The sequence below is a fragment of the Castanea sativa genome, chromosome 12, assembly GCF_040712315.1.
Source record: "Castanea sativa cultivar Marrone di Chiusa Pesio chromosome 12, ASM4071231v1".
NCBI classification, from domain to species: Eukaryota; Viridiplantae; Streptophyta; class Magnoliopsida; order Fagales; family Fagaceae; genus Castanea; species Castanea sativa.
In genome coordinates, this window is record NC_134024.1 from 25955337 (window position 1) to 25981776 (window position 26440).

The 26440-nt window shown below is 33.6% G+C and overlaps 1 pseudogene; it reads left to right on the forward strand.

Annotated features, from left to right (window-relative positions):
* Positions 1-24703: 24703 nt before the first annotated feature.
* LOC142620437 (stemmadenine O-acetyltransferase-like) lies at positions 24704-25714 on the forward strand (annotated as a pseudogene).
* Positions 25715-26440: the final 726 nt, after the last annotated feature.

The window sequence follows — 26440 nt, forward strand, 5'->3', positions numbered from 1 at the left end:
TTTAAGGGTTAGGATTGAAAGTCTTCTTTTTTATTTTTCAATATCAATCATTGATGGCATTTGATCTTAATCCAAAACTAAATTATTGGTGTATGTATAAGGAAATGACTACTCTATAGTAAAATGACTTTTCAAAAGCCTCTATCATCAAGAAAACTATAAATTTAACAATAAAATTTCTATCTTTTTTGTCAATATGAGGTGGTAAATTTAAGATTCATTGAATTTATGTAATTTTATAATTTTAATGTTAAAATTAATACTCTACATATTGAAATATAACATGACATACTTAAATACAATATGTATGACTTTTCCATATATGAATCAATTAAAATTTAGGGGAAATTACACTTTACCCACTTATGGTTTGCTCAAAAAACACCCTACCTACCTATGGTTTAAAAATTGGCACTTTACCTACCTCTGTTAAAAACATGGGTAAATTTGTATTTTTGTTACCATTTTATGTTTCTTTCCTCTCAAAACATCAAAAAAAAAAAAAAAACTAAAAAAATCAAGGGAAAAGAAGATCTAAAAGCTAGGTTTTGTAAAAATTAAAACCTAACTTTGTCTTCTGTTCATATATCAACTTTTATATCTTCTATTTTAAAATCTTCCCATCTTTCTATAGAACACATAAATAAACAAAGTCATTAGCAACTTTGTCTTAATCCTAGAATGAGTAAAGATCCAATGAACCAAACATAGAGGCAACATCAACCATGAGTCTAAAAAGACATAACAAACCAAAGCATTTGGCCTTGATAACAACTACCAATGGTTATAAACTCAGGTTTCCCAGCATCAAGTAAAGTCTTTGCAAACTTGGGTTTCCTAGCATCAAATAAAGGGTAACAAAATATAAATTTACCTATGTTTTTAATAGAGATGTGTAACGGGAGACAAACGAGGCTAACCTTAGATGGGTAAAGGGTAAATTTTCAAACCACAGATAGGCAAATTTTTTTTTTGGCAAACCACAATTGGGTAAAGTGTAATTTAAAACATAGGGAAATTTTCATAAATATATTCAAAGTTGAATAATAAAATAATTAATATAAACAAAAGAAAATTACATTAAGTTATATAATAGAAACCTATCGTGTAAAAAAAATTATTTAAAACTAAATATTATGGTAGATATTAATTACATTAATTTAGAAAAAATAATAACAAATTTTAAAATTATTTCAAGAACTTATATATAAATAGAATTTTAATCAAAATAGTAATTTAAACTTCTTGTAATTTAGTAAGAGAGTTACACCTAGAGTTAAATTAACTTAATAATTTCGATACTTATATTGCAGTGAGAAGTCTTTTGTTTTTTTTTTTGTTTTTTTTTTTTTTTTTGAGAATGAAGTTGAAACTTTATTGAAATGGGTTGGCCAAATTGGCTAAATCATGTTGAACAACAGAGAGTGATGGATTGGGGATTTCCTCCATCCAAACTACTTAGTCAGAGACATTTATAGTATATCTAGCGAAACTGTATGCTAATTTATTGCTTTCTCCTTTACAATAAGAGTATAGTAATTTTGAATAAAAACTGGAAAAAACAATGGCATCCTAAATTAGTGGCTCCACTAAAGCGATGGCATTGCCACCTGCCTTCAAGGACTCAATAATCAACTCGGAATCGCCTTCAAGAACCGCTACACTTATACCTATTTCATGTCCAAACCCCAAAGCCCGTGCTGCTGCAATTGCTTCGATTTTAGCTCGTTGAAGTGCTGGAGAGATTAGCTAAGCTAGTGATACGATGATGGAGCCAGTGTGGTCTCAAATAACAACTCCTATGCCGCTTCTAATTTATTTCCTGAAAATTGCTCCGTTGAAATTTATTTTGAACCAACTTGCATCAGGTGGCTTCCATTTCACCTTTGTTCTCAGCATTGTTGGTGCCTTAAGTGGGAGTGTAGCAAGAAATTCATCTAGCCTCTCTTTTGCCTGCATTGCAATCTGGTCTGAGCTATAGCAAGGTTTATGGAGGCAAACCTGGTTTCTCTGGTGCCATATTCCCCACATTATCATCGCAAATAGCTTCGGGCTGGCCTGATTTTTTAGTATCCATGATAGGAGCTCTTTGAAGTTTGTGGGGCTTGTATTTTGACGAAAGCTCCGCTCTAATGACAACCATACCAAACTAAGTCCACTGCATGACCACAATGTGTGTAATGGGCTTTCCTCGTCACTCAAGCATCATTCTCACAACGGGTTGTCCGTGATATGTCACCTCCTCAAGTTTGCTTTTGTTGGGATAGAGTCATGACAAGCTCGCCACATGAAATTTTTAATTTTGTTTGGGACTCGCAAATCCCAAATGTTGTGCCAGAAGTTTTTGTCCTCAACTTGCGTTGCCTCAGACCCTTCCCCTCAACCTCATGCTTCAATAACCGATATTCATATTTGCAGGAATATTGCCCACTTTGTGTCCACGACCAAAATAAAATATCTTCAATGGGGTGTATTGACAATGGGATTTTCTTAATGAGTTTAGCCTCCTCTAGAACAAATAGGCCATTAATTATATCTTCATTCCATGTCCGTGTGTCTCCATTAATCAGTACTTCAACTGCGGCTTCCTCCCACCCCTCCAAAATAGGTGAGGATACACGGTAGGATGCTTGATAGGCAGCCTCATATGTTGCCAGATCTGAACTTCCTACCTTCTACCTATTCTCCAACAAGCTTCATGTCTAATGACATCACGACCATGGAGTATGCTTTTCCAAGCATATGAGTCACGCCTTGATTCATTAGTCTCCATGATTGTGCAATTTGGGAAGAAGCAGGGTTTTAAGACCTTGTATAATAGTGAGTTTTTATCCTGCAGTAAACGCCAAACTTGCTTGGCTAAGAGAGAGTCATTGTGCAAAGCTAAGTCATGGAAGCCCATACTACCTTCACTTTTGGACTTTGTCATCTCACCCCATTTTAGCCAATGAATCTTCCACTTTTCCCCACGTAGTCCCCACCAAAACTTCCTTATCAGCACCCACATTTCATTGCACTACCCCAAAGGTAATTTAAAGCACCCCATTGCATATGTTGGAATGGCTTGGATAATCGCCTTAATAAGCACCGCTCTTCCGAATTAAAAAGGGAGTTTTCATTCCCAGCCCTGCAATTTCCTCCAAACTCTCTTCTTAATATAAGTAAAGCTTGCTTTTTTCCCATTCCTGTCAAAGATGGAAATCCCAAGTATTTTTCATAGTGATGGATTTCACAAACCCTAGAATCCCTTTAATGATCTGTCTGTTTGTTTCAGTAACTGATTTGCTAAAGAATAAAGTTGTCTTCCCCCTATATATTTTTGGCCAGAAACTTCTTCATAAAAGAATAGAAGATCCATCACCTTGCTGCATTCTGCGTAATTGGCTCTACAAAAAAGAAGGCTATCATTTGCCACAAAAAAAAAGGGTTAGTTTGAGTCATCTTTTGCACAATCTAAAACCATTTATATCGCCATTGCTTGCTGTCTTTTTAATTAGGCCATGTAGGCTCTCAGTGCACAAGAGGAATAGAAAAAGAGAGAGAGGGTCTCCTTGTCTAAGGCCCCTTGAGGGGTGGATCAAGCCTTTCAGTTCCCCATTCACTAGTATTAAGTAGGTGACTGTTTTCACTCACCTCAAAATAAGTCCAATCCATTGTTTGCAAAACCCCATTTTTCTCATCAAATTTTCAAAAAACACCTATTCAACCCTATCATAGGTTTTACTCATGTTGAGCTTCAAAGCCATAAAACCATTTAAGGCAGAATTATAGTTTTTCATGCAACGTAGTGTTTCAAAGGCTATAAGGATATTATCAGTTATGAGGCAACCTTTGGCAAAAGCTGATTGGTGCTCAGTAATGACAAAATTGAGGAATCTTTTGAGCTTATTAGCAAAGATTTTAGAGAAAATTTTGTAAAGAAAATTGCATAAACTAATAGGGCTATATTCCGAAACAAATTTTGGATTTTTCTTTTTTGGGAAAAGAGTTATAAAGGTATGATTCACTGGGTGTTGGAGTGTACCTGAGTTCAACCAAGATAGCACCGAGTGTGTAACATCACCCTCAATCATAGGCCAAAAATGTTGGAAGAACAAAGGGGGCATTCCACCATGTCCCATATCTTTCATTGGTGCCATTTGTTTCAAAGCTTGTGCTACTTCCCATTCCTCAAATTTGCACGTCAACTCTAACTCTTGGTTCATGTCATTCGAGATCACTTGAGGAATTCGGCCTAGGACTTCTTGGTGTAGGATTGGGTTTGAGGTGGTGAAAAGTTCATGATAAAACATGATGAGAACTCCTGCTATATCATTCGGCTCCCCTTTCCAAACTCCCTGTTGATCATTTATTCCCAAAATCACATTTTTCTTAAACCAATGAGAGGCCCAACTATGAAAAAACTTTGTGTTACCATCTCCATTTTTTAGCCAAAGAATACAAAAGTATTGATTCCACATTCTAGTTTCTCGGTCCAACAAAACATTGATCTCACATTTCAACTCTTTGATGCGAATATTGCTACTAGTCCTCAATGCCATGGCTTCCTCTTCAATTAGCATGTCCCGCTTTTTTTTTTTTAATTCTCTTCAGACATTACCAAAAAAATTATAATTCCACCATGACAAATCTTTGCCACACTTGTCTATTTTTCCAAGGATTTCCTTATCTAAATTCGTTGAAGCACATGACCTCCAACCTGATTCGACCACCTATCCACACCGACTATCTGATAGCCACATCTCCTCAAACTGGAAAAGTTTTTTATAGGATGGAGTTTCAATACTTGTTGGGTTGATAAGCAAAGGGTAATGATCCAAGGAAAGGCAAGGTAGATGGTGAACCCGAGTGCCTGGGTGCCTCAAGAACCAAGAATTTGTAGATAATCTACGATCGAGTCTCTCCAAAATTGAGTGTCCATCGATATAATGCTTACTCCATTTGAATTTCGGTCCAATGAAGCCCAAGTCCATTAATTCGCATTCATCAAGAACATCCCAGAAGGCTGGCATTTGACTGTGTGCACGAATAGCTCCTCCCACCTTCTCTTCTTGTCTTGTGATCTCGTTGAAATCCCCAGCACATAGCCAAGGAATGTGTGGTTTATCATTAAGAGTTCGAAGCTTGGTCCATGCCTAATGCCTTCTAGTTGTAACCGGTTCGCCATAGAAACCTGTGAAGCGCCACTCCTGAGGGGTATTCTTCTCAACAAGTACATCAATGCAATACTTCGATGAGTCTTCCACTGTGATTTGAATATCTTCTTTCCACAACAAAACCAAACCACCACCTCTATTACCACTGGGAACAAACCATTTATTGTTAAAATCAAAATTACGTAACATTTGATCTAGTCTTGCATCATCTGTCCATGTCTCAGCTAAAAACACGATAGAGGGATCTTTTGCCCAAATGTAATCTCCAAGCTTCCTCACCGTACATGGGTTCCCAAGCCCATGATAGTTCCAGACTAAGATACTCATTGTGATGAGCGGGGCTAATCATCAGCCTCTGCTAATGTGACCAATGCGATAGGATTAATCTCAACGGAAATGTTTTTTGCTTGGTAAACCATTGGGATAAGAAAGCTTCTCATGAACTCGTATGGTTGATAGCACTGAATCTACTGTGCTTGAAATTCTATCATTGCTTCTTGTTAAATCTGGATTGTTCAATCGTTTCCATGTTCCTTGTTTCTGTGAAAATTGTGTTTTTTGTTTCCTAGTTGCGTTTGCACATAGGGTTGCATGAATTTTGGACCCCTGAACTTGGCAGACCCTAGCCGTTTTCTTAGAATCCTCATTAATTATGTGGTTTGATTGCACGTTCGTTGAAAACTCAAAGTTGAATGAGCCCTTGATTGTGGTTGACACGACTTTTAATTTTGATAGGCCCTCGTCAATTTTGCCAAGCTTAAAAAGGAAAGAATTTTTGTGAAATGGCTGCTTTGCTTTGTTGGAGTAATAATAGGATTGGATACCTTTTAAGGAGGACTTAAAATCGAAATTACTGCTGGTGGAGGGTCAAATCGTGCCTCATTAATTGGCAAATCAGTTCTCTTTAACTCACGATCCAATTCCTCAAGTTGGTTCATCAACGGCTCCTTATGATTATGTTGCTACGCAAAATCAGGAGAGGAATTATTTTGGCCAGCTGTAACAAATCCCGATAGTGAAGTAGTTTTTTCGTTCATTTAATTTTCCTCTCGATACTTTTCCACGTCAGGCAATGCCATCGGTGGTGGTGGAGCCACCGTGGCATCCACCTGAACTCACCTCGAAGGTATCGGAGCCCTGTGCATGGAAGAGCTTCCTTTCATCTTCTTGTAGAAACCTAGTACGGAAACTACATTTTTAAGTGCTCGACTAGCAGGTGCAGCACGTAGCCAAGTCCCGAATTGTTGGTCTTCAACTTTAAGAAAGCCTTCACTGTCAAACCAAACTTCACAGTCCCTATCATCATGATTGAGACAACTGCACCAGTAGCAAATATTTGGTAGGCACTCGTATTTAAACGAGACCCATTGTTCTTTGTCTTGTCCCAAAGACACCATTCTTCCTTGACTTAGTGGACAAGTGATATCCAAACTAACACGGACTCTCATAAAACTTCCACCATCAACCTTCGTATCTGGTTTCCAAATGACCATGCCAATGGTACTACAAATCCCTTCCTCCACCTTTTCGTTCATGAATCTCACTAGTATGTCATGTAATTGCACCCAATAAGATGTTAGACTGAAAGTCCATTCCTCAATTGGCGTATCCTTGTCATAGCGTTGCAACACCATGAGGTGTTTGTCAGAGCTCCAAGGTTCATTCAAAATAATGGTGTCCACTTCAAGTTTGTTATCGAACGTGAAGGAGACTATGTGATTGCCCATACTTTAACTTTAAAACCATTTTTTGATCTCCATAATGAATTAAAGGTCGAAGCAATAGCTTCCATATTCAGAGCTCATCTTGTGAAGAATTTGCCAACAATGATGAATTCTGGCATAGCCATCTCCTCCTCAAGATCAAAGGTTGGCCCTTCTCTGTTAGAAATCGACAAACCATTGCAATGGTTTGTAAGTTCGTCCATGACTACAAGTGTTTCCAGAACCCCTGAAAGAAATAACCACAAACCTTAAGGATAAACTTGTTATCCTAAGGAACAAAGGCACCTACAAGTAGGGACAAAATATTCTACAGCCTAAGAGAAATTCAAAGGGAGAAACTTTGACTAGCGACAAAGAAACGACATACAATAACTTCCCTCTAATTGAAATCTATCTCTTTATAATTTGTGACACACTGACACATTAGTTTGTAAGTTGAGCTCAATGTAAGATTTGCAGTACACATAGTACTACTCTCTTACAAGAAGTCTTTTGTTAGTTGGATAAAAATCTTGTAGTGCATAAAATAAATGGACAAAATGATTCTTTTTTAATATAAAAACCGATCAACTGTCCTACATAAGTGAATATCATCTACTAAAAATGTGTCCTATTGTCCTCAAAAGTGCAAACTGAGGATCTATGATATAACAAAACCCTAATCATTGGGCATAATTATGGGTAGAAAATTCAATAATAATCCTCTAATATTAATTTTTTGTGTGTTTTTCTTTTTCTTTTCTTTTTTTTCGTTTTGATGAGATTTTTCTTTTCATCAATGCAAAAATTTTGATTTTTTTGGGTAAGATTTTCATGCATTATCAAAATGAATGTTGGGATGTTAGTTTTTTACACATTCATTAATGTACTTTTACCATTATTATTATTGTTGTTGTTACACATTCATTAATGTACTTTTACCATTATTATTATTGTTGTTGTTGTTGTTGTTGTTGTTATTGTTATCTTGTTGTTGTTGTTGTTATTGTTATCTTGTTGTTGTTGTTGTTATTATTGTTATTGTTGTTGTTGTTGTTGTTGTTGTTGTTGTTATCTTGTTGTTGTTGTTGTTGCTGTTGTTGTCATTCTCATCATTATTCTCATCATTATCATCATCATTATCATCATCATTATTGTCATTATTATTATTATTATTATTATTATTATTATTATTATTATTATTATTATTATTATTATTATTATTATATAACTGAGTCGCAACCTAGTTATGTACTCTAGGAATCATAAATATAGCATTCTTACGAGGAAGGACCTTTAATTTTACTACTAGAGTTTAGGTTCGGAGTTTAGATACACTCCAGGGAAGGTGTTAGACACCTAAGATTGCCCAACCCTAAGGTTGGCCTCCCTTTATTGTATCCTATATTTTAACCCTATTAAAAACTATCTATACACTTGTATTCTAGACTCACACACATATACTAACATGCATCTAACAAACAACATGGCATCTTTAACCCTAAACACATATTTATCCATCTATTCAAACAAAAGAGAGCCAAACATATTTAAGAAACCCTAATCACACATCTAACATATGAAAATACCCTATCTAAAACAAAATATGGTAGCAAGCATATCATCAAACAAAACATATCAAACACAAAACATTAACATATTAGAAACCCTTGCCTAATCATACATCTAAAAAAAAAAAACCTAACACAAATGCGTGAACATTGCTAATGCATGGCTTACCCTTTACTTACCTTTCAGAAGCACAACACCTATGACATCAATGCATGAACATGTGAATGAATGGCATTAAAACAAAGAAGCCCTAGACTAAACCCTACTTTAGACATGTGATAACAAACAAGCATGTTAAAAAGGTCAGCAGACATTTTATGAGGCTTGAAAACATGTGAAAAAGAGGCTATATAAATGAACATGTGAAGACAAAATCAAAACAAGCAAAAATTAGGGTTTTCTGGAAAACGGCATCACGCATGCTAGAACAAGTCTGCGTACGCATGAGTTCAGCCTGCGTGCATAGGCTAGATCATGCGCACGCAAATCCTTACCTAGAAACCCTAATCAACACAAAAAAAGAGCAGAAACTTAAAACGTAAAATCTAGCAACCTATCATACTTAAAGACATGAAGAAAACCTAAAATTAACCTAAAAAAATAAGTAAACATAAACTAAGCAAAAGAAATAGATTAAAATGAGGATTAAAGACAGAGAAGAGAGAGAGAAAAGTTTAAAAGAATACCTTAAAGCAAAAGCTCCTAGGCTTGATTTTTTATCATTCTCTTCAGTCAAATCTATCACAATTTAATAATTAGGTGATTAGTAATCTTAAACTTAGAGGATTAGGCTATAAAAAGTCCCAATCAAATAAAAAAAAGACTTTATGGTGTTTTGTGAAAAAGTCACTTTCGATTCACTATTTTCTAGTGAATCTTAGGTTTTTCCATGGGATATTTGTGTGTTTTGAAAATGTACCATATAAGGCTTTTTATAGTGGAACAAATGAGGTTTGGAACAGCTCCCAAACAATATGGAATTCACTCCAAACCTCAATCATTATTGAAAAAAACTTATCTTTCTTATGCTTCTGAAACCGTAGCTGCGTATGCAAGAATGTGCCTGCGTACGCATGTTTTAGCACGCGTACACAAGCCGCGACCCACATACACAGGACGAGGGCTACTTTGGTCATTTTATTTTCAAAAATAGATTTTTGCTCATTTAAAAGGTTATTTTTTCCATTTTAACACTCCTCAAGTCAATTTAACATTTGATTGAGCTCTAAATTGGCCTTGAGCCTTAGAATTCGAGCATCATTGGGAAACGGGGGCCCGAGTTATAAGGGGTACAAAATATTGTGTCTACACTAATAACAGCAAGAAGAAGTACACAATTTAATCATATAAACATGACCATAAAATTAACTCCTCATAAAATATTAACCCACAAAGGTACAAACACTAGATCCTAGTGTGAGAGACCTCGCCTGAGCAGTGCCCCTCAAAAAAGAAAGAGAGTGATTTTTGTGGTGTGCTTTTTAGGGCACCTCTCTTTTTGGATAAATGGTCTGGAGTCACCATTTATTTTTTATGTACAAAAAAATAAGAAAAACTAAATAAAAATACATGACTGAATTGTTTTGTTTCATTAATTGAATAAAAAAGATACAAATTTGAACTTTACATGGCTTTGGGTTCTAGTTACAATCTACCAAAAATACATGGCTTTTTGTCCTAGTTACAATCAACCCAAAATGAAAACAAAGATAAAGCTAGATCACTTAACTAAAAAATCTAAATTCGAAAGCTAGGTTACATAATGGAAAGGTGTTAGACACCCATTCCACCCAAACAAAATCTGGTCTTTTAGACTCTTGTGACCAATGTACCATTTTATGCATGTCATGAATGATATGTTGAACATAAGAAATAAACTAAACAACACCAAACCATTTATAAATGTATCCTTTCTTGTTTAAGAATTCAGATCTGTTTTAATGGTTAGGAAAAAATTGATTTTGATTTATTAAAAAAAAAATAGATTTGTGGCTTGTATGTGTAAAAAGAATGATTTTTGAAGAAAAAACTCAAATCTGCTTTTTATTTAATAAAAGACAAAGTTTTTTGGTTTGTTAAAAAATTCAGATCTGTTTTTTAGAGATAAAAGAAATGATTTTGAGTTTTGTAAAAAATCATATCTGTTTTTATATTTCAAAAAGATATGTTTTTTGTATAGAGGATCTCATTCACAAAATAATTTCATGCTACATGACTCAAACAAAACAAACAAAACAAACAACAAACAACAATTCATGATCTCTTTCTTTATTTCAAAAATCTGCATGCATTAAAAAAAATTAAATCTATATCTAAAAAAGATACAAAATCCACTTTTATCCTAAGAAAAATTCAAATCTACATCTAACATAGATGTAGATCCATTTTATTTTAAAGAAAAATTTCAGATCTACATCTAAGAAGATGTAGATCTAGATTATTTTAAAGAAAAAAAGTTAAGTACATGCAGATCTTTAAGACTAAGAAACAGATTATAGTGACAATAAAAGAATCAAGAACGTGTTTTGATCATCTAAATTAATAAATAAGATTATGAATATTTGAAACAAGAAAGCATGCACCATCATGTTTAGAGAAACATTAAAAAAAAAAAAAAAAAAAAAGGTTAGAAAGCAACTTCTTGCATGAGCAACCTTTTTACTTGAGATGATCCTTTAGGGTTTAAAGAAACTTATTCAATTCTCTTTGAAACCTAAAAACCCTAATTCTTATAGCAAATCTCAAAGAGGCTCAAAGAATATAAGCAACTTATAAGTCTCAAAACGTATGTCTCTCCGAGCATAAAAAAAAGTGTTGAATTATGAGACCTAAACTTTATTTATAGAGGCCAAAAATTTCTAAAAAATAGGCATGGACAATTAGGTTGTGAATCCAAACTTATCTTTTTGCGAAAAGGTCGAAAAGGGTGTGCCTTATCGGCACCCGAAGGCCGTTGGGCCAAAGCCCATATGATGGCAATTCGGCACTCCAAAAATGTCGAATCGGCTCTTGGATGCCAACCGCACTTTCGTGTTCAGGTGCCATATGGACTCTCTTTCTAGGGTTTTTTGACCGATCCTTGTATCTAGACGTGTTCTCATCCTCCGTCCATGATTTTTTTTTTTTTAATCTCTTTTCTAGATAATTCAGGCTTTTTAAGAACAATTATCTTGTAGATAAATCCCTTAAAATAAATCTTGATAAAGTTCAGATTATCCACAATTTTATTGTTATCCAATCATTCCTTTTATTCCTATGCATGCATCCCTATCTTAAACACTAATTATCAACCAATCACACAATTATTTAATTAATTTTAATTGTTCAACCAATCAGAATTAATTTAAATTAATCGTGTGTGGTCGAATCTACCTAGACACAATGCATATAGACCGTGCGAACTTGATCATGCGATATCTTTAGATCCGATGGTTCGATTTAGAAACCGAACACACTGTTACGATCGTTAGAATCTCAAGATCATTGTTATGATATGCAATGAATGAATTGATGCATGCAATGCAAGAACAAATTAATGCATGTGATGCAAAAGACAAACAATGCATGTAATGCAAGAATGATTTTTGGTACATGGATGGTCACTCCAGTCATCTTCCTTGATTAAATCATAGCTGCAAAATCAAGTGTCTTCAAAATGGCCCTCATTACCAGAGCTTGGAAAGCAAATGTCAATGTAAAACAAAGACACTGATTTTAGCGACCATGATTTAATTGAGGTTGAATTTTCAAAGATTACCTAGCCCTTGGACCTAAAACTTTGGAACATAGAACTAGTGCCTTATCTTTTTGACAAAACAATGAAAATACTCGACTTAACTGGTAATTGATGAACTTTGAAATGATTCTTGACAATTGATATGACTGAGAGACTTTTTTCATTCTGATCTTAATAATGGAATTGTCTGCGACCAATTGGCTTGATCTTGACGAAGGTAATGTCTACAACCAACAGGCTTAATCTTGACAAAAAGAGTGTCTGCGATCAACTGACTTGATCTTGACTGAAGGTAATGTCTGTGATCAACTGGCTTGATCTTAACAAAAAGGGGTGTCTGCGATCAACTAGCTTGATCTTGACAAAGAGGGGCGTTTGCGATCAATTGGCTTGATCTTGACAAAAATGAGTCTATGATCAACTGGCTTGATCTTGACGAAAAGGGTGATTATGACCAACTGGTTTGGTCTTGACGAAGGTAATGTCTGCGACCAACTAGCATGGTCATGACAAAAGGGGTCTGCAATCAACTGGCTTGATCTTGACATAAAGGATTCTGCGATCAACTGGCTTGATCTTGACTGAAGGAGCGTCTACGATCAACTGGCTTGATCATGACGAAAAGGGTGTCTACGACCAACTGTCTTATTCTTGACAAAGGTAATGTCTACGACCAACTAGCTTGGTCTTGACAAAAAGGGTTTGCGATCAACTAGCTTGATCTTTACTGAAGGAGTTTCTGCGATCAATTGGCTTGATCTTGACAAAAAGGGGTGTCTGCGATCAACTAGCTTGATCTTGACAAAGAGGGGCGTTTGCGATCAATTGGCTTGATCTTGACAAAAATGAGTCTGTGATCAACTGGCTTGATCTTGACGAAAAGGGTGATTATGACCAACTGGTTTGGTCTTGACGAAGGTAATGTTTGCGACCAACTAGCATGGTCATGACAAAAGGGGTCTGCAATCAACTGGCTTGATCTTGACATAAAGGATTCTGCGATCAACTGGCTTGATCTTGACTGAAGGAGCGTCTACGATCAACTGGCTTGATCATGACGAAAAGGGTGTCTACGACCAACTGTCTTATTCTTGACAAAGGTAATGTCTACGACCAACTAGCTTGGTCTTGACAAAAAGGGTTTGCGATCAACTAGCTTGATCTTTACTGAAGGAGTTTCTGCGATCAATTGGCTTGATCTTGACAAAAAGGGTGTTTGCAACCAACTGGCTTGGTCTTGACAAAAGGAGTGTCTGTGACCAACTACCTTGATCTTGACAAAAGGGGCGTTTGCAATCAACTGGCTTGATCTTGATGAAGGTAATGTCTACGACAAACTGGATTGGTCTTGACAAAAAGGAGTCAGTGATCAATTGGCTTGATCTTGACTAAGGGTGTCTGCGACCAACTAGTTTGGTCTTGACAAAAGGGGCATCTGCAATCAACTGGCTTGATCTTGACTAAAAGGGGTGTCTATGACTAGCTGACTTGACCTTGACTAAAAGGGGCCAAGGGCTTCTGATCCTTGAAACCAAGTTATTGCTTGCAAATATCAAAATTTGGAATTAGTCTTTAACTGATTAGGGCTTTGTGTTCCCACTACTTTTTGAGATGTGATCCCTTTATTGATTTGAACTTTATCAAGAAAAGCTTTAATTGAAAAAGATTTTATTTTTGGAAATGATTTGATTTCAAAAAAGCTTTGATTGAAAAAGATTTTATTTTTGGAAAGGATTTGATTTCTAAAACTTGAAAGTTTTGAAATTGACATTTAAAATTTTGAGATTTTGATTTAAAATTTGGAAATTGAAATCTGAAATTTTGAGATTTGGAATTTTGAAAATTAAGACTTGAGATTTTCATCATGAAATCTGGGGTTTGAATTTTTTTTTTTTTTTTTTTCTTTGAAAACTGGAGGTTTAGATTTAGAAAAAGATTTGGTATTGAAAAATGTGAGTGTTTTTTTTCTTCTCTCTTTTCTTTTCATAATTTGGAGATGAAAATTTTGAGAATTTGGAGTTCCAAAAGATATTTAAAAAACTTTGAAGAAAAATTTTTTTTTTCTAGGTTGACTGAGTCAACTTAGTTTAGCTGAGTTGACTCAGCTTTGGCTAAGTTCAAAGTGTGGGGGCCAAATTTTGGCCCCCCACTTCCCTTTGTCTCTCTCTTTTCCTTTTTTGTTTCATCCTTTTCCACCTCTCTTCCTCCATTGTCACTATTCACTCTCTCCTTCCCCTTGAATTTTCTTCTTCATCTCACCATTTCTTCTCACAAAAAACACTTTTCTAAGCACTATAATCTCATATATTTCACTTTAAGATTCAAAACTGTAATAATTTTTGAAAAAAAAATTACAAAATCAAGGAAACTCACAAGTCAAATATATGAGATTATAGTGCATAATATATGAAATTCTAGGAAAGAACGAAACAACCAAGGCAAGCAAACTATGATTAATTTTGAGGTACCTAACTTTTACAAAGTTGTGACTGCGTTTCAAGCTAAACAATTCCTTCAATCGATTCAATTTCCTCCATTGAGCTCAGAGATTAGAGTTGCAAGTTTTTATCATTTAATGGAGTCGAACCAATGCTGTGGTTTTTTTCCCCCCTTTAATAATAAGATTTAATGCCTAAATCACTAACTTCTAGGGAGTAATAATGACATTACTATGAGTGTTTTTTTACCCTTAGATCTAATAATAATCAATGGTTTATAAAAGGTGTAACTTGAACACCTCTCATATTACATATCACTGAAAGTGGTTAGAAAATTTTAAAGGTTAAGATTAATTTTAGAGAATTTACAAATATTTAATTTTTATGGTTTTTGTGTCAATTGTTGTTAAAGAAACTAAACACGAGGAAGAATATCATATTCTAAATTTATTATTATTATTCTGACTAAAATTTTATTTCTTATATAGAGTATATAAAAATAATGATATAAATTCATTTAATGTAAGTAATTAATGCACATATTTATTCTATTAGTAATCTTTCTATTTACATAGAATAAACACTACAATGTTAGTTCTCTTCCCCCCCCCCCCCTCCATGCACATAAACACATGTATTTATATATTACATATTACTAAAAGGGGTTAGGATATTTAAAAGGTTAAGATTAATTTTAGTGAATTTAAAAATATTTAATTTTTATGGATATTGTGTCAATTGTTGTTATAGATACTTTTTCGCTCCTGATGATAGCTCTTTATCATCAAACCAAGATACCAATTAGGTTTTGGTGTATGCAAGAATTGAATCTCAGATCTCTTATTCAACCATCAGAGATTTTACCAGTTAAGCTAACTAGAACTCACTGTTGTTAAAGAAGCTAAACATGAGGAAGATTGTCATATTCTAAATTTTTTATTATTATTATAAGGGCCCGAGGACCAAGGAAGAGACCTTGGAGCTGTTAGTATTGTTATTGAGGCATCATAAGCTTGAAGAGGGAATTCACCCAAGGAGAGGAGCAGAAGAGACAAAAGACTCTTGGGAGCTCCAGTTGGGAAGGATAGGGTGAGGAGAGAGAACCATGGAGGGTAGGGTTAGTTTCCAAAGAGAAGTAGCATGTTGCCTCCACATTAAATGGTTGGCAATAGCTTTATCAACTGCATTGATGAGGAAGTGACCTGAACAGTGTAGTTCATAACTAAGTAGCTTTTTCTACCACCTTCAACAGATGTTTAAGGGAACAAGTGTCATGATGAAAATTTAGTTAGGTAAAAATGGGGGGCTGAGATGTGAAGTGAAAAGGAGTATATAGTGGAAAAGAAATTTCCAAAGAAAAGGATCCAAGCACAAGTACCAAAAAGATAAGAGTTAGAGCAAGAACATTGAGAGAAGAGTGTGAGCAGTGTTTTATTCTGTGTACTATTTGCCTCCTTAAGCAAGCTTGAAATAAGCCAATTACAATAATCCATGATCCTTAGTCTTTCTTCCCTGTTTTTACCCTTGGGCTAAGCCCTCCCTTTTTGTTTGATCCACTCTCTTACAAATATATTGATTTATGCCTAGTTGAACTGTACAAACCTCACTGTTCTAAGTGGGCTTCGGCTGTTTGATTTTTGAGTCCTTACAATTACTATTATTGTTATTGTTATTTTTATTGTTATTGTTATTGTTATAAAATTAATGATATAAATTCATTTAATGTAAATAATTAATGCACAACTATATCTAATTAACTAGTAAAAGACCCGTGCGTTGCACGGTTTTATTCATAAACAAATTGCAAAGCTTTTCACACACCACGTAATTTTCTCACTATTTTTTCTAATAAGGAGAGAATAAAACCATTTTGTCAACCCATAAGGCTAAAAGAAAGAATAAGGAAGAGGATGAAGATAACAGAAAATCCATTGAACCTTAATCAAAATATACAATGGGATGAATGTAAAATCCTTTATATGTAACCAAACTCTTTGTTTATACTTTATATGAAAAGAATTCTTAGTAGAAATTTGAATTCTATTTTATTCTCTTATTCCCATTTGCTTGCAATTTTTTTTTTTTAAATTGTCAATAGTTTTCTATTCTATTTTTGGATGGCTATACTTCTACCACCTATTCATTTGTGGATTTTTTTTTTTTTTTAAATTCTGCATAGTATATTTTTGAAAATAAATTTCATATCCAAGCCACTACAAAGGAAAAATGAGTTTTGTCTACTAATAACTTTTCAATGATAATATATTAGGAAGGCCAAAAGTTTTGATCAAATACACTAAAATGAAGAGATAAATGTAGGTCTTAAAGGATTTTTTACCATCCAAATTGAAGTCTCTTTCAGTCTTGCTTGAGTTGCTAAATTTTGATTCGGTAAGAGATTTGTACCAAACGAAATTCAAGAAAATTTCAATCCTTCCAGCAATCATCCTATTGAAAGAACAATGCTAATCTTACTTTGATACTTAGTATATTTCTGCACTACAGTTTATAAAAATATTGTAAAATAATTTATGACCCTAACATTACTCATGAAACAATTCTTCTCACGTAAAAGTGAATGTGAAACAACTTAAATAATGTCATTAGGCATAACAGAAAAGTAATCGTTGTTCATGATTATCCAAAAAAAAAATCATTGTTCAGTATGTGAACATAAAAAGAGCGGCAGGAAAATATCAATTTAGTCAGAATCATTGAAGGGTGCATGTAGGAACCCCATCTTGGCAAGAGCAGACCCTTACATCAGATCTTCTTTGGCTACAGCAATAGGGGATGACCATTCACTCCATTTTTGTTCCTAGAATAATGATCTCACGTGTAAGAGCATCCATAGCAATGGAGCTAAAAATTTAGTTTTTTAGCTCTACAAAAAGTTACTTTATCTATTTTACCTACTCACTTTACAAAACATACTACAACAATAAATCTATTTTAGCTTTCAATATAATAAAATAATATAAACATCACAATAAAATAATATATCTACTACAATAAATAACAATCACAACCACCAGCAACTACTACTACTGCCACTATCGTCGCCACCATTGTCGCCACTACCGACTCTTCCACCACCCCCACCACTGCAATGATATTTTTTTACCACTTCAATTTTTTTTTTTTGGAGAAAATTAACCACTTCAATTAAATATCCTTTCTATATTATATTTTTTTATCTCTTCCTCTCTATCTCTTTCTCTTTCTCTAAACCAAGATGAACCAACAAACTTCTCAACTCAGCAAACCCAATGCCACCTAAACCCCCACATCACAACCCTGCCATAGCCACCTCCAAATACCCACCTCCAAATCGTCAAGACCCACATCTCGGCCAAGTCGCACTGCGCGGTCTACAAGGAACAGTTCCAACTCAGATTTGAGGCTCACGAAATGCCTTGCTCGGTTTGCCAGCATGAGTTGCTAAGCAAGCGAGAGCAAAGCGGAAACGAGAGCAAGGCTGAGATTGCGATTGAGGCGGAGGAGACGGGGGGATTGACGATTTGGAGGTTACCGGGAGGTGGGTTTGTGGGTTGTGCCATGGGTTTGTAATCTTTCTCTCTACTCTAACTGATCTGCCATGGGTTTGTGTTTTGTGGTGGTTGTATGGAATTTGGACCAGCGTTGCTTTGATCTTTCTCTCTACTCTATCTTTGTGGGTTTGTGTTTTGTGTTTTGTGGTGTTTTGTGATGTGGGTTTGGTGGATCGGCATTGCTGGTGGTCCGATCTGGTGTTTTTCTGGTGGCTGAGTGTCTAATTTGGTGGATTTTATATGGATTTTATAAGCACCACCGCCGGCAAGCTAGCCGGCGAAGCCGAAAGGAGATGAGGGATGCCAGAGAGAGAGAAAGAAAGAAAAAGAGAAAATATTATTTTAATGAGAGAAGAGAGAAAATATATATATATATATATATATTTTTTTTTTTAATGGATGTGTACTGTAGCAAAAAGCTAAAAAATTTTACCTTTAGCTCCACTACTGTAGTGTGAATTTTTGTGTTTTTGTGGAGCTAAAATAGCTATATAACTATTTAGCTCCGCTACTATGAGTGCTCTAATTGAGCTAGCAACTATAACTACTAGTCTACTAGTTTCCCTGTTCATTTCTGTAGACTAATCCCGAACCCATCTTAGGCCAGCTGGCCCCTTTTGTACTAATTCTTTATCTTAATATATGTTTCTATTTGGTATCAAAAAAAGAAAAAAGAAAAATAAAGAAGGGTACATATAAATTGCAAAATTAAATGTTATTTTTTGTGCGAAATTAAATGCTTGACACATGAGTTATATATAAGCGATAAATTTAACACATGTCAAGCATATATAAGGTGGACCAATTATGGTTTGCCATGTAGCATTGTTAGTCCTAATTGTCTTGAAAAATCTAGTACTGTCAAGTATTTAAAGACTCAACCATGACATGGGTCATTGTTGTGTGCATTGTTTAGTTTGTGGATCCAACTTTTATAGTATACTAGCTAAGTTCCTGCACGATGTACGGAACAACTTATTATTAATTTTTTCTAATATTTTAATAAGATTTAATTTAGCTGGTTGGCACCTCAATTTCTAATAGAGACATTCATGATTCAGATCGCTCACCCTCAACTATCAATGTATAAAAAAATTTCAATAATTTTTCTTGTAAAAAAAGGTAATCTTTAGTTATTTTATATACAAAAGAAAGACACTAAGAATAGTGTAGTAATTTGATCATGCTGTGTGTGTGTGTGTGTGTGTGTGTGTGTTTTTTTAATTGACAATTGCATGATATAGTGGCTCATATAGATAGGCATGTTTCATGCCTACTAAAAAATGCAAATATCCTTCAATTATTTTTTTTTACATTTTGGATTTTGTGTTAGTAAAGTTTTTTTCCCATTTTTGTTGGACATTGTTTCAATTATTGCAAAAACAACTAAAATTTTAGTAAAAATACCATATTAATAATATGCTATTTTTACTATTAAAAAAAAATCAATTGTTTCTCATATAAATCTTAGAAAAATAATATTAAAATTTCATTATGCTTAAAATAATTAATATAAAAAATATACATATTCATTCTATTAGTTTTCTTTCTAATTACATAGAATAAATACTATAATGTTAGTTCCACATACATACATACATACATACATACATATATGTGTGTGTGTGTGTGTGTGTGTGTGTGTGGACCGAAGAACTACTAGACCGAGGATTGACTTGCCTAATCCAGACCTAGAAGGGTAAGCAAGCTCCAAGGATGCCGCTCGCCCACTCGAGGATAGTAAGAGAATCAGGACACTAAATATCCTGTGAAGACCCGAGGGGAGGAGAAAAGATAACAATGGGAGCAAGGATGGTAGGAGGAAGTTTCCTGAAGAATATACCTCCCACCTTCGCATTCAAAGCTCTACACCAACCTTATGAGCTGCATTAATATGGAAATGACCCCTAAACAGTTATTTCACAGCTAGCAGCTTTTTCTACCACCTTCAATAGAGTTTTGATGGGACAAGTATCTTGAGAAATGCCCTGAAACATACAGGTGGAGGGCTGGGATGCATGGAAAATTGATATAAAGGGAAGAGAATCCCCTAGAAATTGGGGATGAACATTTTTAGGACCATTAGAACAAGAAAAAGAACAACGAATAACCTGGTGTAAAGCTTGAACTATACTTGTATACAAGAAAGTTGATCCTCGAACTTGCCCGAGGAGTTTATTATCCCTAATTGTTGTTTAAATCACGCCTATCTGTTTCTTTGGCTCTTCGGCCTTAAACTTGAACTTAGTTTAGAATTGCACTTGGATTAGTTTCTCATTCACTTTAAAAATTCTATTGTTTAGGCCTGATTTAAAAGACAAGGTACCGCTGATCTTAGTGGGTTTGGACCTTTATTTTTTGAGTACTTACAATATATATACATATATATATATATATATGTTAAAAATACATTAATAATTTGTGAGTCACACGATAAAAACAAATTAATTTTGCAACATGTATACATAAATATATTGAGTCACTTTGTGCACACATGGTGTGTAGTATATACATTTTATTTATTAGAACATAAAATTATGATATATAATCAAAATAAATATTTAATTTATTTTAAATTACTTGAAACATTTGGTAATATAATTTGAGGTGAGTGAAATCTTAAAATTTGAGATTAACATATCATTATGAATACTTTTATATACATACATAAAATTATATATTCAAAACAATAGTGAGAAATCTATCAAAGTTTGATAGAATTAATTAAGTAAATAAATAACATATTTCTATCATTCTAACCTCTTCTTCCATATTAGAAAGTTGCGTAGCAAGTACTTCTCTCTCTCTCTCTCTCTCTCTCTCTCTCTCTCTCTCTCTCTCTCTCTCTCTCTCTCTATTTTTATGCCTTGCATTTGATTCTTTGGCATATTTGTATGCTTATTTAGATTTGCATATTTGCAAGTTCTGCTGTGTCTCCAACTTGCATGTCCAGCAAGTATCTGAAATTTTTTTTTTCCCATTTATATCAGTTAGTATTTATACATATTCAAAGTTAACCAATACTAAATATATATTCAAAGTTAACCAATGGTAATATTAGCATTCTAACATAAATCTCAATATTAACAATTTTTTTTTCAAAACTATTCTTTTTCAATCTTTATAAAGGTCAAAATTAACAAAATGTAATGACTCAATCCTTTTCTCTTCCTCATCAAGGTTGAATTCAGGTTCTTCAAAGCTGTATTGAAATACAACATATAAAAATAGTACAAAAAGGGAACTTGTAGCTTTCGTCGCAGGCATCCTTAAAGTATTGTTTAGCTACAAAAAGTACAGTCTCCTTATCATATTTTAGAATTAATAATAATAGGGGGAAAAAAAACAAAGCTGCAAACAATGTATTTTTTTAGCTAAGAGAAAGGGTATTACTGAACGAATATTTTGGCTGAGAGCCTAAGACTAAAATTGATAAAGATTGCACTACCAATAGAGAAAAACGTACCACATCCCCATCAGGAAAAAAAAAAAAAAAAAAAACTGTACCACATCCATAATCTATTAGCACAAAAACAGTAACATAACAATAAAATCCATTAGCACAAAAACGTACTGTATTTAGGATTTAATCTCTGCCTACACCAAAAATCTATTAGTATCTTGGTTTAATGATAAAAAACATAATCATCAAAAACGGACTCAATAAGTTAAAACTCTATAAAATAATCCCAAAAACTAAAAAATTCTAGAAAATTCTAAGGAATGATTGCATATTTATGTGGGAGTTGGGGTTGTGGAACCTTGAATAAAAATTTCACAGGGATAAACAATGCTATCTTGATTACGTGACTTTTTGATCAGTTGGTATAATATCATTGATATGTCCACCTGCCATCGCAAGCATAAACTTAATACAAACATCCTCTTAGACATTGTTTTTTAAGTGTAACATAATAGAATTAATTTAATTTAAAAAATAACATATTTCTATCATTTTTACCTCTTCGTCCATATTGATAGTTGTGTAGCTAGAACTTGTAAATATGTAAATTCAAAGTTAACCAATAGTAAATATATAGAATTACGGCCTAATTTTTGGACATTTATATTTGTATGCTTATCGGTGAAGTATTTAGTTCACAAAATACTAATTTAAAAAATACAGATTGAACTATCATAAATTAGGAGTTCTAAAATTGTACTAATCCTTTTCTTTTTGTTAGCAATAATCTAACACCAAATTAATGTCAAGATTAATATATATATATATATATATAATGTGTATGTAAAAGAACATAATAATTAATAAATTATAGCAAATACATGCTTAATAATAAGCCAAAAAGGAGATTGTCCTTGAAATCAAAATTGAGGAGATGGAAACAACATATCATCATTGAAACCATTGTCATAAACGTGTAATTATTCATATATGACATACAAAATAATAGACCTTCCAAAAGGAGAATAAGAAACTTGTAAAAATTAATATATCAATTCTCGTGGAAGATACACCACTATGAAAGCATGTCTAACAATATTTAATAATTGATTCTCAAACCATAAGCATAAAAAATATATCAAAATTAAGGAAATTAGCTAAAACAAAAGCAACAAATACATCAGACCTATTCAATTTGATTATAATAAAAAAAATTAGTGTAAAAAAATACATACTTGTAAGGTTGTAAGTGCTTTAGATAGGAGAAGGAAAGATTAAATAAATAAATAAAAAACCATACAATTGGTTGGAGAATGAAAAAAATACACCAAATCAATTACTGTGTGTGAGTATAAATATACTCCACCTAAAAAGAGTCCACTTACAAATTAAATACCCTAAACTTCTTGGAGAGGATATAAAAAAATAAAAATAAAAACCATGAGGTGTATATAAATAAAAAAGGGGACGTTCTCAAGAAGTTTTTTTTTTTTTTTTAAAGGAAAAAAAAAAGTCCATGAGGTGTATGTAAAATAAAAAAGGAGACGTTCTCAAGAAAGAGTTTTATTTTATTTTAAGAAGGACGTTTTGATCGAAGTTGTTATGTACAAAATAAAAAATAAAAATAAAAATAAAAGAAAAGAGTCCATGGTCGTCGGATTATATAGTATATGTTACTGATTATAATTTATAAATTGATTGATTTGGGCTGAGGCTAATTATATTAGCATGGTCGTCGGATTATATAATTGAGCAATCATAAATTCATAATGCTACGCAAAAATGAAAGTGAAAAAAAAAAAAAAGGTTATGAAAAAATTGCGATCGGAAATCATAATTGGTGATAGCAACCTATATCACCCTGAAGGACTTATGATCTCTACTACATTCCAAAATCGAAATAGTAATATTTACACAAATATTAGGAAACATTAAACAAACGCTCTGTCAAAGTATACACATAACACAGGCTCCACCCCCATTCGATCTGCACCGGCCGCCACATATCTTGACAGACTTTTTAAATAATTCTCTAGTATATATAGCTTTATTCTAAAGGAGTGAAGTTCCATATTGAATAAAGATAAAAAGAATTAATAGTTTATATAACATAATTGGGCAAATACCCATTGAACTTAGGCATTTTGGGTTAAAATGTGCATCCCCAAAAGGCCTAAGCCTTTTGAGCTTAATTATCTTTATCTAAAACTTCTTCTTTTTTTTTTTTTTTTTTTTTTACTCGTTAAATTCTAATATCCTGATTGTGTCTTTCTTGGTGGCGCTCTCTCATCGACTATGTTGTATTCTTTCCTTACCGCATACAGGGGATGGGCCACATACTGCCATGTTTCTCATGTAGATAGTTATTCATTTATTGATAATATTTGGAACCTAGCTTGTTGATAACTTGGTTTTCTTTTTATCCATTTTAGCTGTTGTTTGGACATTTCATTACCCTAATACATACAAATTTGTGCCTCTAATTATGATTGTTTCTTCATGCTGGTGATAAATGATCACCTCATTTGTTGTGAGATTTCTTGTATTCAAAAATGATTTAGGGCCTACTATGAAATTTTAATCCTTTTGCATCAAGAACCACTCTATCCATATTTTTAGTTAAGTATCACATGAGTTTGCCACACATGTATAGTTTATCCAAAAAAATGATACCACATCATTTTTGTAGCCTAAATAAATAGAAATAATTAAAATGACACATTGCATAATAAAAATGATATGCCATTATTTTATTGGATTAATTAAACACATGCGACAAGCTTATGTGTCACTTAACGGAAAATATGGATAGAAGAGCTGTTGATGCAAATGGAACTTCAGAGGATAAAATTATATTATAAAATTTCAATATTTAAAATCCAAAAACCTCCAGAACTTTAACTAGGAGAGTAATTTGCAGTTTAGCCAAAAAAAAAAATTGATAACTTCAATTAACACTCTATGAGCTGGAAGTGTGAGGAAATGCTTTGTTTAATTTGATTTTTGTTTTCATTTCAATCTCATTACCCCGCCGGCAAGCTCTATTTAAGTCCATTGTTATAGAACAAAAAAAAAAAAAATGCACGCATACACACAATCAAACAATTAGAATAAGCAGCCTAGTTGTTTGAATTGGTTTTCGTTATGGCAACATTAAGCATTGAAGTAATCTTTAAAAAGAGATCATTAACCTTCTTCTCCAACACCTGACCACCTTAACCACTACAAACTCTCCTTTAATGATCAACTATCTCCTCCAGTCTATAATCTTGTGGTCCTCTTCTATGCTCCAGATCATTCTGACATCGAATTCAACATCGATGATACATCCAATTGCCTTAAGAACTCTCTCTCGGGGGTCTTAACCAAATAGTACTACCCACTAGCTGGACGCTTGAAAGAGAACCGTTTCATACATTGCAACGATGAAGGGATTGCTTACGTGAAAGCACAAGTTAAGTGCAAACCTTCTGATGTTATCAACTGTCCAATTCCTGGTGAACTCAACAAGTTAGTCCCTTTTCAACTCGATGCTCTCACTGATGTAACTCAACGTGTTTGAGTGCGGTGCAATTGTTATTGGAGCTTGCATGTCCCATAAGATTGCAGGCGCGTTATCATTCTTCTGTTCCTCAAGATTTGGGCAGCTACAACCTTTGGAGATGACAACATTGAGTCTCCGTGGTTTGAAGCGGCTACACTCATCCTACCAAAGGACTTATCCGGATATGTTCCTGGTTTTGGTTTCACAATGGAGAATATAATAACAAAGAGGTATGTGTTTGATGCTTCCATGATAGAAACTCTTAAGAGAAAAATATGCTGACAATGAAGGCCTTGAGAATCAGAAACAACCTTCAAGCGTTGAAACCTTATCAACCTTCATACGGACACGCTTTGTTGCTGTAACGAAGGATGAATCAGGACCAGAAAAAGCTATACACAGTGAATCTGCATCCAAGAACCAACCCACCACAACCACAAACATCTTTCAGAAATCTTTTTTCCATTGCCATAACAATACCGATTTTGAAAGATGGGGACAAAGGTCAAGGTTTCGTGCACCTGGTTCAAGAGGGAATAAGTAAAATCAACAAAGATTCCGTGAAGAAACTCAAAGAAGGAAGCCAACACTTGAGTAATTCAATAGAGTAATGCTACACTTGGCTTCTTTACATATGAGAAAGAAGTTCCACATTGGATAATAATGAAAATAATTAATAGTTTATATAACATAATTTAATACATACTAATTGAGCTTAGGCCTTTTGGGAATTGGGTTACCCAAAAGGCCTAAGCCTTTTTGGGCTTAGCTTTTAATTATTTAAAACTTTTTTTTTTAATATCGTATACATACATCTTGGTTAAACAATATATTATTAAGTCTAGATAGATTTAGTGAAATTCAAGTTTTACCAGAGCTGCAAATAAAACAAAGAAAACTAATCAATGATTATTATTTCTTCAGGTAACAAAATTATTATGAAAAAGACAGGTTCCTAACTTCTAGGCTATTGCTACCAATTTTTCAACTTCTTTACTCCCACCCCCAATAAGTGCCTTCTTTACTTCTTTACTTCTTTACTTGAAATCCTTTGCTAGCATAGAGCTGGTTTTTTATTTTTTTTATTTTTGAGAAAAGCATAGAGCTTAATAAGTATATTTTGGTTTAACTGTTAAATAACATAAATAGTTTTTTATGTCCACCGTGAAGAAGTCAAGCCATTCAGAACTCACTATCCTCTTAATTTTAAGCGAATGCTAAAACATTTCAAGTTTAAAATTTTAATATTTCCTTTGTTAAAAAAAACTTAATGCATATATAATAAGATTTCAAAACCAGAAGTAAACTACTTCACATATTAAAATGCGGACAAAATG